A 16,940-nucleotide genomic window follows, 5' to 3' on the forward strand; every position below is an offset into this window, starting at 1 on the left:
TTCCACTGATTTGTTGTCAACAATTCAAGAAACATTATTTCTTAAAATCAATATTGATTCGATTACTGCTTGGACAGATTCGAAAGTTGTTTTATCTTGGATTTCCTCTTCCCCAAGTAGATGGAAAATATTCGTCGCGAATAGGGTCTCACATATCCAGGGAATTTTACCTACAAATTGTTGGAAACATGTTCCGTCTATCGATAACCCCGCAGATTGTGGTTCTCGCGGCCGTTTTCCCAGTCAGTTAATCTCCTCTACTTTATGGTGGAAAGGTCCTTCATGGCTTGCTGATTCATCAAATAATTAGCCCGCATTATCTGAAAACATAAGTGATACACACGAAGTAGTTATTGAACAGCAATCCAAATATCCATATATCCTTGACACTTACCCGAATCATTTTATTGATGATCTTCTAACGAAATTTTCTTCTTTCATTAAAATTCAACGAATTATTGCATATGTTCGACGGTTTATTAACCACTGTAAAAAACATGATAAATATTCTACCATAAATTTATCACCATTTGAGATTCAATCTGCGTTAACGACAATTTTAAGTCATGTACAGGGTCAACATTTTTCAACGCTAATTACTTCCATTAAAAATAATCAAATTCCTGAAAAGTCTTACCGTAAACTTGCTCCTTTTTTGGATCGAGATGGTATTATTAGGGTGGGTGGTCGCCTTAAACACGCTACAATCCCGTTTGATCATAAACACCCAGCGTTGTTATCTAAAAACAATCGTGTGAGTGAACTTATTGTGGAAGAAATACATAAAACTTACCTCCATCCTGGACAATGCACGCTTCAAGCTTTGGTGATGCAGCAATACTGGATCATCGCTGCAAGGAGTGTTATTCACCGAGGAGTGGTCTCCAGATGCTTCCGATGTTTCCGTTGCAAGTCGAGATCATACGCCCCCTGGATGGCCGATCTACCATCATTTCGCCTCGCACAAGTTAAGGCGTTCTCCACTGTGGCTGTTGACTTCGCTGGCCCCATTTTTACCACCATTAGCCGTCATCGGGGATCGCGGTCTACTAAGTCTTACATATGTGTATTTGTGTGTACATCCACAAAGGCTATACATCTTGAGTTGGTTTCAGACTTATCAACAGAATCTTTCACCGCTGCACTACGTCGTTTCCAATCACGTCGAGGTCAATGTACCCTTATTTTATCCGATCAAGGAACCAACTTCGTGGGTGCTTACAACCGACTGCGACAGATGGCCGATACCGCAGGCGAAAAACTCAATCTCCGGTGGCAATTCCATCCTCCAGGAGCTCCCCACTTCAATGGCTTAGCGGAGGCTGGAGTCAAATCCGTTAAATACGACTTGTTGCGTGTGATTGGTGAACAAAGACTCACCTTCGAGGAAGTTTATACTCTACTAACACAAATAGAAGCAGTGCTTAATTCGAGACCATTATCACCACTTACCGAAGATCCGAATGATCTCCAAGCACTCACTCCCGCACATTTTTTGTGTCTCGAACCTATAACCTTTTCTGTTTTAGATTCTGATCTTACTCAGATTCCAATCAATCGTTTAGATCGATGGAAATTATTGCAAAGAATGATGCAGGATTTCTGGAAAAGATGGCATCAGGAATACTTGTCAACGCTCCAACAGCGACAAAAATGGAATATTCCTACATCTAATCCTTCCGTAGGCGATCTAGTAATTATTCGCAATGAGCAGCGTCCTCCGTTACAATGGGAAATAGGTCGGATAGAACTTATTCATCCCGGAGTCGATGGCGTCATTCGTGTTGTCACAATTAAAACGATAAATGGCCGCTTGACGCGACCAGTAACCAAACTTTGTTTATTGCCAACTTAAAAAAAAATTGTTTTGTTTTTACGAAAAAATAATTTTTCTAGTCATTGATATCATATTTATTATATTTTTACTTACCTGTTGACTTTTTTATTTCATCATTGTTAAATTCATTTCAAATTTTATATTATTCTTGTAAAAAAAAAATTTTACTATTTACATTTTTTTGTTGGTGGGTGGAATGTCCGATCCGCATACAACTTTTCGTTTAAATTCAAATTAGTCTTGTATAACTTGTATTTCGCACCCCCACCACGTATGCCCGTCTATAAATTGTATTATACCGTTAAACTCGCCCTCTTTCAAATTGTCATCGTCGTGATTGATGGGTCGAGTGAACCGGTTACCGCCCGTGCAATAAAAGACAAGTAAGAACATTTAACCTTTTTATTATTTCGATTACATTTTTCTGGTCCTTCGAATAAAACACCAAATTAGAATCAGCACCAATTTCATTTAAGAACCTCTAATTTTTATTAGCGTGTTCACTATTATTATTATTGTAATTAAATAAATTAAGAAAAACCCTATTTTTTGAAAAACCGAACATTGCAGTTTTAGTTCAATTAATCAAAGTCACCACACACACAAGTGGGACACACTATTAAAACATTAAAATAGGTATTCTTTTATTAAATTAATAGTAAGGGCAATAGGTATGTTAGAATATAAATTTTTTATATCCACGGAGATAAGTTTATAGTTCTTCTCTATTTTAATTTTAGATAATTTCTTAGAGAGTTCTGTAGAATTTTTGATTGTGTATTGAAAAGAGTTGTTAAAGGTTTTATATAAGATTCGTTGAATAATTTTCGCTATCTTGCTGGTTGGTGTATTAATATTTCCTATAATTGGTCGGATGCTTTTATCGATCTTATGTAACTTTATTAAACATTTCATGTGTGGGATTAAAATTTTCATTTCTGTAGAGTTAAAAATATTAATATTAAAAATCTTCAGGAATGGAAGGTTTTGTTTTATAAGTTTTTTCAAATTATTATTATATGCAACAGTCGGGTTGTTCTTAATCTCGATGATATTATTTTGTTTGAAAAAGGTGAAAATCATCTTTCTCAAGGATCACACAAATGTATATGCTTCTGTAATTCCCTGTGAATGAATTTCAAAACCGCTTCGTGTCTTGACAATGTTTTGTAATGTCAATTTAAATAAAACAAAAATTTTCCTCTTTCTTGCTATTTATTTTATTATGCTTCTAAATCGATTTCGAGGAAACAATCCTCATCTTCAGTAGAATCTTATATAAAAATTTTTTTAAAAAACAATATGAAATAAATCCAAAATTTCTATAAATTTACTTACTGTCAGTTTAATTGAAAAAATATATTAATCATCAAATTTAACACATCCTCCAAAGTTAACTTCATCTTTTTTATCCAAGCTTGAAAATTTCTTACTTTAATAATTGAACAAATATAATAGAATATCAAATTCAAAACCAAAAGTTAAAATACACTTAAAACAAAATCCAAAATAATATAAAACAAAGCACGCGTTTACATTTGACAAAAGATACGAAAAATGACTGAAGGTCAAAAGGAACAAGCAAGAAGGAAACTGGTATTCATCCTGAATAACACTGTTTATATTTAAATTTAAAATCTTTTAATAAAGTGAAAATAGGTGCAGTATTAATTTGTATTAATTTTTTTTATTGTTAGCTAATTTATATATGAAATCTTTTTCGTTTTTTAAAGTTTCTTTGTCAAGTGGATAATCTAGTATTCTGTTGATTAAGAATCTAAAATTTGCAAATTTCTGATTGTGTGGGTGGTATGAATTGAAGGGGATGGTAGTTAAAGAGTTTGTAGGTTTCCTGAAAATACTGTATTTAATTTTGTTTTCTATTGTCTTAGTTAAAGTAAGGTCCAAAAAATCTAATGAATTATCTTTTTCTATTTCCATGGTAAATTTTAATTTTTCATGTATGTTGTTTAGATATTTTAAAAATTGTTTCAGCTGAGAAATGTCTCCCTTCCAAATGCAAAACACGTCATCTACATATCTACACCAAAATTTAATGTTTTCTACAAATATACTGTTATAATTAAGAATCATATTTTTCTCAATAAAGTCTAGATATATATCTGAGATTAATCCTGATAAGGGCATGCCCATCGGTAAACCATCAGGTATGTGATAATATTTATCTTCAAAAGAACAATAATTCTGAGTAACTACGTGTTTAAGAATTTTATTTAAATTGTTCGACGTATTTTGATCTGCAAAGTGGTTCTCAAAAAGTTGCGAGACAACCTCAAGAGTAAATTCAATAGGAACATTCGAATACAAGTTTGTAACATCAAAGGAAACAAATAAAGAGTCGTCAATATTTAGATTTTTAGTTTTTTCAATAAAAACTAAAATTTATTAAACGATCAAATACAAATTAATACTGCACCTATTTTCACTTTATTAAAAGATTTTAAATTTAAATATAAACAGTGTTATTCAGGATGAATACCAGTTTCCTTCTTGCTTGTTCCTTTTGACCTTCAGTCATTTTTCGTATCTTTTGTCAAATGTAAACGCGTGTTTTGTTTTATATTATTTTGGATTTTGTTTTAAGTGTATTTTAACTTTTGGTTTTGAATTTGATATTCTATTATATTTGTTCAATTATTAAAGTAAGAAATTTTCAAGCTTGGATAAAAAAGATGAAGTTAACTTTGGAGGATGTGTTAAATTTGATGATTAATATATTTTTTCAATTAAACTGACAGTAAGTAAATTTATAGAAATTTTGGATTTATTTCATATTGTTTTTTAAAAAAATTTTTATATAAGATTCTACTGAAGATGAGGATTGTTTCCTCGAAATCGATTTAGAAGCATAATAAAATAAATAGCAAGAAAGAGGAAAAAAAAATTTTTGTTTTATTTAAATTGACTTAAACAAAGCTTGCTAATGGATAATTTAATCAATTTTGTAATGTGTTCTGATACCTTTCTTGATTAATCTCTTCTCCAAGTCTTCTTGGTGTTTGCGGAATAGTCTGGAGGATCTGATCTTAAAGGTTTTGGGAGTAACATTGAGTTCTATCGCTTGATATAAAAAATTTAGGTTGTCTTTGGTCTTTTCTCTCTTCAATCTATATCTTATATTATATATAAGCTATAAGATATCTCCGCATTAAGAAGTTTAAATAAAATGGTTTCCAAGTTCATCCTGGATTTTATTAAATATAACCAAAATGCACGATGAATGATCTTTATTTTATTTCAGTGCATGTTTCAGGTGATAACCTCACCCTTCTTCAGGCACGACTAGACAAAATAAAATGAGAAGAAAATTAAAATCAATTACAGAGACAAAGTGCCAGCATGACAAATTACCGTCAAAAAACTTAATGATGAAATAGACTGTGTTGGTGACACATGTTGCGAAGAGAACTTAACATTACCAATAATTCTATAACAGTTCAGGTCTAAAATAATCGTAATCCACCTTCTATTGTAATTATGTCTCACTACGTACTTAAATCCAAGGTACATGAATATAAGGTATGCTCATATGGTGAACGAATTTTAGCACGTACTGCGCATTGGCCCGCGTACGTCATCACCGTGTGTCACAGCTTAGCAGCCACTTGTAAGCGAGGGTTTGTTTACAAAATTACAAACATTGGGTTATTCCGTTTAAGTGTCGTTAGACTTTTATAATAAATAATAGTAATAATAATTTTATTGAATAAGTATGATTATACATTATTCTCGTCAATAATATACAGTTCATAAGACTCAAAATATTACAATATTGCAAACAATTATTAATTTTTTTTTTTATATATATTTGGAAAATTCTTGTCCGCAAGGTATTCCTCAATTGAATAATACTCTTTTTCCAATAATATTCGTTTAACTTTCTGTTTGAACCTTTTGTTATTCAACTCTTTTATTTTTGATGCATCGTACAATTTGACCGATATATAGTTGAAAGTATTCTGGGATTTTTTGATTCTGTGATATGGTATTAACAGACTACTTCCATGACGCGTGTTATAGATATGTAGATCTTCGTTCTTTGGCAATGTGTCTTTCTTCGTATGAACATTAACCAGGCAGGTAAGTATGAAACAACCTGGGATAGTTAGTATTTTTAAGGTTTTAAAAAATGTTCGGCAGCTTCCAATATAGTCAAGCCCAGACAAGATTCGTATCAATTTCTTTTGCATTTTAAATATGTCGTACATATCATTTAATTTAGTGTATATTGACGTTAGAAAAGGTGTTAAATAGTTTAGTTTTTTTATTTGATAGTATTATTAATTATTAGTTAGATTTTTATGGTGGATATAGACGTTAGAAAAGGTGTTAAATAGTTTAGTTTTTCTTATTATATAGTATTAATAGTGTTTTGTTGATTACCAGGTAAATATATAAACATTTGATAAATCCTAATAAAATATTTGTCTTCTAGCTGTTAATAAAGTAGCCCCAACTTCTTTTAGTAAAAAGAAAAAATAAAATGAAGAAATTTTTAGGATAATATAATAGATAATAACCTGGTTTTATTTTCCCTTTCTACCTACAGAATAGTTATTTATGATATAAGTGTTAAAATTAAGATTTTATTTTGTGTGTGGAAATTTTGTCTTCTTTGAATGTTTTTAACATCGAGATATACTATGTTTACTGGAGTGCGTGCTTTGAGCTAGAAAACGGCCTCCCCCACCCCATAACGGCAAAAAGCTTCAACGTAACATACGTAACATTTATTATTTTTCCTAACTATAATAACTTAAATATGTAATATTTGGTATTTTTTATCATTATTGAATAACATTATTTGAATTACTTAGTAAATATTGAATAAATTCATGCTGAATTATATCCATTAGTTAGTATTATTTGTATTTCTTGCCGTTATGGGGTGGGGGAACATGCTGGCGAATCGGACCGTTTTCTCGACCAAGCGAATATCGTGAGCACGTACTCCAGTAAATTATACAATGCGATCAAGCATTTCGTAAAAGCAGACAAGGGTGCGGGTGTAGTTATATTAGATAACAATACATATTTGGAAAAAACATATGAATTTCTACAAAATAACAATTATATAAAGCTTAAAAATAATACGTTGGAGAAAATCGTCAGAAATACAAAACAGATAATTAATAAATGCAAGGAGACCCTGGTTGAGTATACTCCATTTTTAAAGAATTCCAATTACAAATATTTTAACAGCTCATTCTTCATAAGTATGAACCCCACCATTCCAAAATTATACTCCCTCCCAAAGCTTCACAAAATGAACATGCCCATTAGACCTATTTCCTCCTTTAATAACTCACCTACCCAAAAACTTGTTAATTTTATGTTAAACATATTTAAGGATATTAACTTTGCTCCGAAGTACTCCATTGATAATTCCACCCAATTCATAGAAATGACTAAAGATTTAAAAATAAAAGACAAAATTCTTGTTTCCTTCGACGTCACTAACCTTTACTCAAATGTTCCAATTGACCAAACATTAGAAATAACGTCAAAAATATTTAACTCATTTTCAGATAATAAAACGATCGTCGAACATTTAAATTATATTTTAAAACACATAGTCACTCAAAATTATTGTACATTTAACAACGAATACTACTTTATCTCGGAAGGTTTACCTATGGGCATGCCTTTATCAGGTCTCCTAGCAGATATCTTTTTAGATTACATCGAACAAAACTATATTATAAATAATATTAATCCTCACAAGAAAAATATTAGTAAATGGGTGAGATATGTCGACGACGTTTTTTGCATTTGGGAAGGGAACAGAGAAAATTTGATGAGTTTTTTGAATTATTTGAATAAAGTTAATAAGAACCTTAAATTTACTATAGAAATTGAAGAAAATGATCAACTTAATTTTCTAGACTTAAATTTAACAAGAACAGATAAATATAAAATTGAGTACAACATTCATAGGAAACCATCGACCATCTCAACAACTATTCCCTATGATTCAGAACATCCTATGTCACAAAAACTTGCTAATTTTAGATTTTTAATAAATAGAATATTTAACTATCCCCTCTCCGAACAGAATAGGATAAAAGAAATTGACTATGTGTTTGAGCTTGCATATAATAATAAATTCCCAAAACATATTATTAATAGATTATTTCATAAAATACAGCAACAAAGAGACCCACTTTATGTTAAAACTCTAAATAATTTGAAATATAAGCCCATTCCTTTCAATAATGTCACCTTTCAGGCAAAACACATTTTTTCCAAATATAATCTTTCCTTGGCATTTTCGAATAATAACACGATTCTTCGACTTTTATCCAACTAACAAAGATATTTTCAAAGAATGTGGCATATATTCTATTGGTTGTTCTAATTGTAACTCAGTTTATATTGGGCAAACAGGGCGTAAATTGGAGACTCGTATACGAGAACACAAAACCAAAGATAATTCCAATGTATTCAAACATCACATTGAAACAGGCCACAAGATAGACTATAATAACACTAAACTTTTACATAAATGTGAAAAAGGTTATAGGCTAGATCTGCTCGAAATTTTGGAAATTAACAAACACAAAAATAACAATAACTGCGAATTATTAAATGATCAACTTCAATTATATAATAAACCTATTTTTATGTCTCTGAGAGATCATAAAACAAGTATATAACAAGTTTATTTGCCGGGATAGTTCAATGCAGGTTTAAAACCCGCTCAAGTCTTTTTCCCAGTTCCTTTGTTCTCGTCTCACCGTCGACATCTTTTCGTATTTCGTTTTTGACAAAAATTTTTAATATATTTTGATGTCGTATATTTATTTTACAGTTTGAGTTATATTGTGAATGTTTTTATTGTGATTATTTATTTAGAGCATTGTGAGATAATGTCAACTGAGTAAGACGTGCTTGTGCTGCGCTCCGCTGAAATTAGTCGTTAAATGGTGTACATTAGTTGAGTTTTGTTATATTATGGCTGGTAAAACGCGTTCAGCGGCCTTGTCTGTATCAGACAAAGATGATTTTGTTAAGTCGTGCATTATCGACATTGTTAAAGATAAAGACTTCTTAAAAATTTTGCGCGACACGATTTCGAAGGAGGTGGAACGTGTTTTTTCGGAAAAAGTCAGGTTCCTTCACGACCGGATCGAGCAACTGAGCCAGGAAAACATCGTACTGGTCGCGAGGTGTGACGACTTGGAACAATACTCGCGGCGATCCAGTGTGCGTATTAATGGCTTGAAAAAAAGCCCTCCAAGTGAAGTTGAAAAATCGGTTCTTAAGCTGTTTAATGAAACTATGAACCTTAAAATCGATCAAAGTGCTATCGACCGATGTCACGCTGTTGGTCAGCAGACTAAACATGGAACGCAAACTGTCCTTGTCAAGTTTGTGAGTTACAGGGATCGGCGGATGGTTATGATTAATAGAAAACAGCTCAAGGGAAAGAAAATATCTATAGCGGAGGATTTAACTAGAGAGCGCTTCCGTTTGTATCGCGAGGCGGTTAACCGGTTTGATTTTAAGGCTGTCTGGACTCTGGATGGCTCGATTTTTGTAAATTACAAAGGAAACAAAACTAAGGTGAGGTCCCTCGGCGATCTGGATCAGCTAAGTGCCTCTCAGAGTGAATTACACGCAAATTAATTTTTCTATCTTGTTGTTGCAAGTAAGCTCTCCTTATATGCTTGTTAAGTTGCTTAAATTAAATCTATGGTTCTTCGCGCTACCCTTTGTTTTCGTTATATCTTTTATAAGTTTTGATTCTTTTTTTTTTTTTTTACTAATCCAGTTTATACCTAATTTTACTTACGTTATTCTTCATAAAACGCGGTGCGCAGAGGCATTGTTCGCGGATTACTTTTGTGCGTTATTACTGAATGCTTATTATAGAGTGGCTTGTTTGAATTATTATTTTTCTTTTATTTATTAATTTTTTTTTTTTTTTGTTGCTTTATTTTTTATTATTTAATTTTTTTGAGTCTCTCTCTCATGGCTGCTTTTTGCGGGTTGGCTGTTGCTCACCTGAATGTCCGTTCACTCGTGGCTCATTTTGACTGTGTACGTCACGTTATCCTGGAAAATAACTTTTCCATTTTTGCTTTATCTGAAAGTTGGCTCTCAGCAGATATCTCTAGCGATCTGGTTAGCATCCCTGGCTATCGTCTCTATCGACAGGATCGTGTTGGTAGAGGGGGAGGGGTTGCAATATACGTGCAGGACGGATTGAAATCTACTTTGCTGGAAAGTAGTAATTCAATTGAGCAATGCTGGATATCCTTCACTATAAATAAAATAAAAATTTGTTTAGGTGTCAGTTATAGATCTGAATTGCACAAGAAAAGGTTTTATATTGACGAGCTGGAAACCACGCTCTCCTTAATCCGTCCCTGCTATGATCTCTGTGTCTTGTGTGGTGACTTCAATATTAACTTGCTTGATTTGGCTGACACATACTGCGATGAGTTTCTGACGATGCTTGGGAACTTTGATCTGTCATTAACCATTGATCAGCCGACTAGGATAACTGCCACTAAGTGTAGCCTAATTGATGCAATTTTCTGCAACTTACATGAACTTATCGTTGAGGCATATGTTGTTTCTGTCCACAATGTGAGTGATCATGAGCTCGTTTCTTGCAAGTTCAATTTATCCTTTGAGCCAACTGCCTCCTCCAGGTATGTTAGATCTCTGAAATATTTTGACCTGTCCCTTTTTTTGGCCTTCTTGCGGTCTCTTCCTTTTGACAATATATTTTACTTACGTGATATTGATGAGAAAGTAGATTTATTTAATTGTTTGTTAACTTTGGCTATTGATAGATTTGCCCCGTTGGTAAAAGTTTCTGGTGACCACGTCCCATGCCCGTGGCTTACTGATAGTGTTCGGCTTATGCGGGACTTAAGAAATAAAGCCCTTTCTAAATTTAAAAGAACAAAGAGTCTGGCCGATTGGAATTATTATAAGGATTTGAGGAATCTTGTGAATAATTCTATTAAAAATGAGAAACGTGCCTATATGACTCAGGAAATCCAAAATTCTACTAATCCGTGGAAAGTGCTTCGTCGAAATAATTTACTAAAATTTCAGGATCATTCCTTGCTAAATAACTTAAAAAATTGGTCTGAATTAAACGACCATTTTTTGAAGACCCAGTGCTCTGGTGATTGTAGAGTTGATAATCTGATAAACGTTTACAATAACTCTAAGTTTGGCCCTAATATCTTTAAATTTAGCCTCATTTCCGAAAGTTCTATCATGAATGTATTGCAGGGCGTAAGGTCGAATGCTGTCGGCGCGGATGGTATTGGAATTGATTTTATTAAACTGGCTTGTCCTGTAATTTTATCTCATATAGTAAACATAATTAATACTTGTCTACTGGAGGGTGTTTTTCCTTCACTGTGGAAAAAGTCGATTGTCATTCCGGTACCTAAAGTGTCTAATCCCACTGATTTTTCTTCCTTGAGGCCCATAAGTATATTGTGTTCCTTGTCCAAGGTCTTGGAAAAGATTGTTAACAGCCAGCTGATAGACTTCCTGGACTCCGAGCGCATAATTCCGGTGAACCAGTCTGGCTTCAGGGAGGGACATGGATGCGAGTCTGCTCTGAATAACATAGTTGATGACATTGTCATAGCTACTGACTCCAATAAATTGACCCTGTTAGGATTGCTGGACTTTTCGAAGGCATTCGATACACTTAACCATAATTTATTACTGTCCATTCTTAAACATATTGGTGCCGACCCTGTTCCGCTGGATTTTTTTTCCAATTACCTTAAAGGTAGAATTCAATCTGTTTGTGTTGACGGTAACGTCTCGGGACCTTTGGAGATTGAGTCTGGGGTGCCGCAGGGCTCGGTATTGGGGCCCACCCTGTTTAAGATTTATACTATAAATTTTAATAGTTTTGTTGATTTTTGTAAAATTCATTATTATGCTGATGACACTCAGATCTACCAGTCCTTCCCTGAAAGCTATTTTGAAGAAGGACTTAATGAGTTCAAGCGTGATCTGTTTAGTATTGTCAGTGGGGCTCGGGAATACTGTCTAAGAATTAATGAAAGGAAAACTCAAATGATCCTATTTGGTCCTACTAAATTGAAAAAAATCTTTATCGACAGATTCTACCACATCTCGCTGGGAAATGTGCCTCTTCCTCTGAGTGGATCTGTTAGGAACCTTGGCCTGATTATTGATGAGTCACTAAACTTTAGGGAACATGTTAATATGCTGTTAAAGCGGGCATATGGCTCTCTGAGATTGATTTTCAGTAATCGACATTGCCTTGATAATTCTGTTAAAAAACTCTTGTGTGACTCTCTCGTCTTATCACATTTTAATTATTGTGATAACATTTATGGTTCATTTATTGACTCCCGCCATCAACAGAAAATTCAAAAGCTCCAGAATTCCTGTGTCCGGCTGATCTTTGGGTTAAGAAAGTACGATCATGTCTCTTTTGCTTTTAAGAATCTTAAATGGATGAATATGAAGTCGCGTCGGTATGTTCACAAAGCATGTTTTTATTATAAGATTGTTACGGAGCGGAGCCCTCCTTATCTATTCGACAGAATTAACTTTAGAACGGACGTACACAATGTCAATATCCGGTTCAGGGGTAGGTTAACTCCTCCTTCCCATCGTTTGGAATTTTTTAAGAGATGCTTCTCATATCAAATTACATTTGTTTATAATAATCTTCCTAAACATTTAGTGGGTCTACCCTTGAACCGATTTAAGAAATCTTTGCGAGACTGGGTTTTGGGTGTGTGACTGTGGGCTTGTGCTTGGTGGCCTCGGGGGATGAGACTCTTGTATGATATTTTTTGGACACTCTATAGTATAGTATGTGTGGCTAACTATTGTGCATGTTCAACATTAGCCTATGACGGTGCTCAGTTGTCATTGAATTTTTTTTTTAGTTTATTATTGTTTTTGATTTGGGTTTGAGTGGTAGAACAGGTGTTACCTGAACTCCGCCTAAATTCAGGCTTTAATGTATTTTATTTTACTTTAGCATGTACTTATCATTTTCTTTGCCTATGTATATGTATAATATTTTTTTTTCTTTTTAAGTTTGTACTTGATGAAGCCTGAATAAAGTTATTATTATTATTATTATTTTTCAATTTTAACGTGTTCATACCTTCTAAAGAAGTTTTCCTCGAGATAATGTTTTTTCGTTTGAGTTTTTCGCTTTTCATGTATAAATCGCTTTGAAAATTTTGACTGTAAGTTTTTTAAACTGTTTTATTTTAATATTTTAATGTGTTTTTCGTTTTTTCGTCTTTGCTAGTTTCGACTGAAGATGAGGGTGTAACCTCGAAACTAGTCTCGATATATATTTAAATAAAAGCAAGCTAAAGAAGTTTTTTCTAGTATATCTTTTTGGTATAATTTTTAATATATTCCCAACTTGCAACATGGATAAAACTCTTAATTGTTTATATTTATCTACCTTGCTTAAATCTAAATTCTGTAAAAACAACAAGTTATTAAAATCAGAAAATGGTTACTGAACACAAAATGGCGACTTACTTTTTCGTTACACAATCTGACGAAACGATTAGATAAGATTTTTCCGTCAATCGATATTGAATCCTAACTTACTGTATACAATAAAGATCATCAACAATAAAATGTATCAAAAATCGTTAGGAGATTATAGGGCCAGCAAAAATCCGATATCGATCAAACTCTATCAAAATGAGAGCTCCAAACAGATTTCGTTAAACGATAATACATCATAAAACGCATGGGAGGATGCAATGGGGAGCGAAAAAAACAGGTGTCTGTATGAAAGTCATAAAAAATCTATTTTTATTATTAAGTTCGGTTATGTCGTTCATTAGTTTGAGTTGATTGTTGTTGTTTATATTAATGAATAGTTTCTCGTATAGGTTCATTTCTCGTGATTTTTTTAAGTTTTTGATTAGTCTGATATCCTTGAATTGGATTTTATGTTTACAAGTTTGAATGTGCTTATAGACTGACGAGTTGCTCTTCGTGGTGTGTTCTTTGAATCGTGTGTACAAGTTTCTTCCTGTCTGGCCTATGTATATTTCGTTACATTTTTGACATTTGATTTGATATACGCCGCTCCTATCTTCAACTCTTATTTTATTCTTGTTATTAACCAAATGACTTTGTAGTTTATTGTTGGATGTAAAAGCAGGAATCAGGTTGAATTTAAGTAGATTTCTCTTCATCCTGTACTCCAACATTGGGTTGAAAGGTAGTGAAACAAAATTCGGTTTGCTTTTGATCTGTGGAAATATAAGATTGTTAATTCTGGATTTATGGACTTTGTTGTACATGAAAGAGTTATCCATGTTGCAAGATTAATGATCAAATAAAAACCATATAAAAACTTCTAACTTGCGTTTATTTATATAAAGTCGTACTAGTTTCGGGTTACCCCATCATCAGCGACAACTATAAAGAGTACGAAAAATAAGATAACAATCAAAAAGTGATAAATATAATAGAGTGATGTTAACTCGATAAAAAAATATATTTTTTTAGTATAAAATAAATTTTGTTGAAATAAAAGTTAGAAGTTAAGTTAAAAATATAAAACGTTCAAAACATTTTTTAAAAATACGCGAAAAAAACCTTAAATTAATCTTAAATCAAACTATATAACAAAATTAATCTAAACTTAGAGGCAAGAAACAATCAAAATGGAAAACTTTTTATGGAAAAATTTTTTTAAATTTAAATAGAGTTGACCACGAGGAAAATGAGGAAACGTAAAAAAAATCAAAAAACTGAAAAATACTTACAGTCAATGAAGCTATAAAAGGTGCAGACTGGAAATCAAGAGAAAGTAAAGCATTTTGCTATCTGATGGATAAACAAAATGAAGATAAAGTTGAAAATACACATGGCGACGTTAAAAATGTGGAATCTAAAAATAATAAAAAAGGGGAAAAAATGAAAACCTTTAAAAAATTAAAAGGACCAAAATAAAAAATAAAGTATAAAAATGAATAAACTTACGTTAAAAAATTAGAAATTCGAATAAATCTTTAAGATCGTATTAAAGATGTGTTGGTGCCCAGTAAACAAGAAACATCTGTGAAACATTTCAATTTTAACGTACAATGAATTAAATGAAACATTTTACAATTACGTTTCATATACGTGACAGATACGATTGTTACGAAACGTATCTAAAGATATGTATCAAATACATTTCAGTAGGAATATTTATGAAATATCATTAAAATATGTAGCAGAAACATTTCATTTGAAACATTTCTCTACAAATGTGTCTGAAACATGTCTGAATATCTTCATCAGCGCCTGTGAACGTATGCGCATGTTCCAGGACGCGGTGACTCATCAGCGTCTTGTCACGACTTGTTCTATTGTGTGTTTTGTTCTGTTCAGTTCTGTTCTCAGTTTCTTCGAATCGTTTTCTATATATCTGTTCTGTGGCTCGAATATTGGTTTAGAATGGCGCAGGTAAGTTTCGTATAAGTTTTTTTATATATCACCACTAGGTTTAGTTATTTTTAAATTTATCTAAAAACATTCTTGTTTAAAATGATGACTTAAATCTTGTGATTGAATTTAACCGAAGAATATTATATTGACATAAAGTTATTCCTTAACCAACGCGAAGTATTCGCTGCGACGGCGATTGTTACGCTTGATAATGTTGTCGCCAAGTCGACACGGTCGTGTTTATGATTTCATAGCGAACGCACGCTTTTCGGCTGCGCTCGACAAGAAACGTTAATTACGGTGTTATTTTCGCGAATTAAAGCGAGTGTTGTGTTGGCCAACGTAAAGGACCATATTAGCATTAGTGTAAAGTTAGTTTAGTGATAATTAGTTTAATTTTGTGCAAGTTATTAACGTTTTTAGTGATTAAGTTTTGTGTCGGGTGTACGTAAGGACCAGAGTCGCTCACTGACTTCGAGTCAGTGTGTGACGAAAAAGGTCTCTGTGTGACGTTGGTTGCGCAAGGGGAAAGAAACATTATCAACTGGGTTCTGGATTCAGAAACCATAGTACAATCTGAGGGGGGGGGGAGTCAATGAATACTGGGGAAGAGCATAGAAAGAGGCTGAGAGACTCTGACAGCGAAGGTGAGAGAGACAAAGAATCCTCGAAAAAAGGTCGTAGTACAACAACATCGGCCTATATATTTGGTGGAGGCCGGCGGTTGTCCCCAGGAGCCAAGGGTGACGAAGGGTACGAAAAAACTGAGGTTGTTAAACGCGAGAGGAATGCCACTGCAGTGATACTCCAGCGATGGAATGTAATGGAGGATTCCCTGCGTGAACTAATTGTCGAAAACATCAGACTAAAAGAAGAAAATAAATATTTGAAGATATTAAAAAACTTACCTGGGGGGTCCGGTGCGGCGGGGGCGGTTGGTCCTGCGGTGACCTACGCCGGGGTGGCTGCCAGGGGTCCTGCGGCGGGTTCTTCTGCTTCAGCCGGGGTGCGGCCGCGTCGGGGAGTCCTTCCGTCGGAGTCTGAAAAGGAGACGAAGTTACTTGTTAAGCCGGTGGAGGGCTCCAAGATCGTCAGCAGTGTCATCGTGGAGGAGCAGATATCGAGGGTCCTCAGGAACGAGCTCAAAACGGTGAAGGTAAAATCGATGAGGACTACAAGGAACACCGGGATATTGTTGGAGGCGGCGAACAAGGCCGAGGTGATTAAAATCATTACTTGCGCGAAAATTGGGGAGCTTGGTTTCAGAGTGGAGAAGCCGAAGGCGATGATGCCTTCTGTGCAGCTGTACGATGTGCCGCTCGACTTGAAGGATGAGGACATAAAACAGGACGTCTTCAACAGAAATCTGGAGGAGAAGGGGATGATTTGGGACGACTTCAGCAGAGAGACAAAATTGGTAACGAGGCTGGGGAAGAGGGAAGGCGCCAACACCAGCGCCGTTATCCTGGAGGTGTCGCCGATCGTGTGGCGGGAGTTGATCAACTTGCAACGAGTATACATCGACCGCCGGGTGTGTAGAGTGGTTGACTATGTACCAATCACGCGGTGCTTTAAGTGCCTAGAGTTCGGCCACATAGCGCGAGTGTGCTCCGGGGAAGTTACTTGTCGGCATTGTGCGGGT

The 16,940-nt window shown here is 34.0% G+C and overlaps 1 long non-coding RNA gene across 1 annotated transcript; it reads right to left on the minus strand.

Annotated features, from left to right (window-relative positions):
- Positions 1-14,214: 14,214 nt before the first annotated feature.
- Positions 14,215-14,900, minus strand: LOC111419607 (uncharacterized). Its single transcript, XR_002706984.2, has 2 exons — positions 14,632-14,900; positions 14,215-14,281 (listed from the first exon to the last, which is right to left on the minus strand). It is a non-coding gene; the product is annotated as an uncharacterized lncRNA (long non-coding RNA).
- Positions 14,901-16,940: the final 2,040 nt, after the last annotated feature.

The sequence above is a fragment of the Onthophagus taurus genome, chromosome 8, assembly GCF_036711975.1.
Source record: "Onthophagus taurus isolate NC chromosome 8, IU_Otau_3.0, whole genome shotgun sequence".
Classification (NCBI taxonomy): domain Eukaryota; kingdom Metazoa; phylum Arthropoda; class Insecta; order Coleoptera; family Scarabaeidae; genus Onthophagus; species Onthophagus taurus.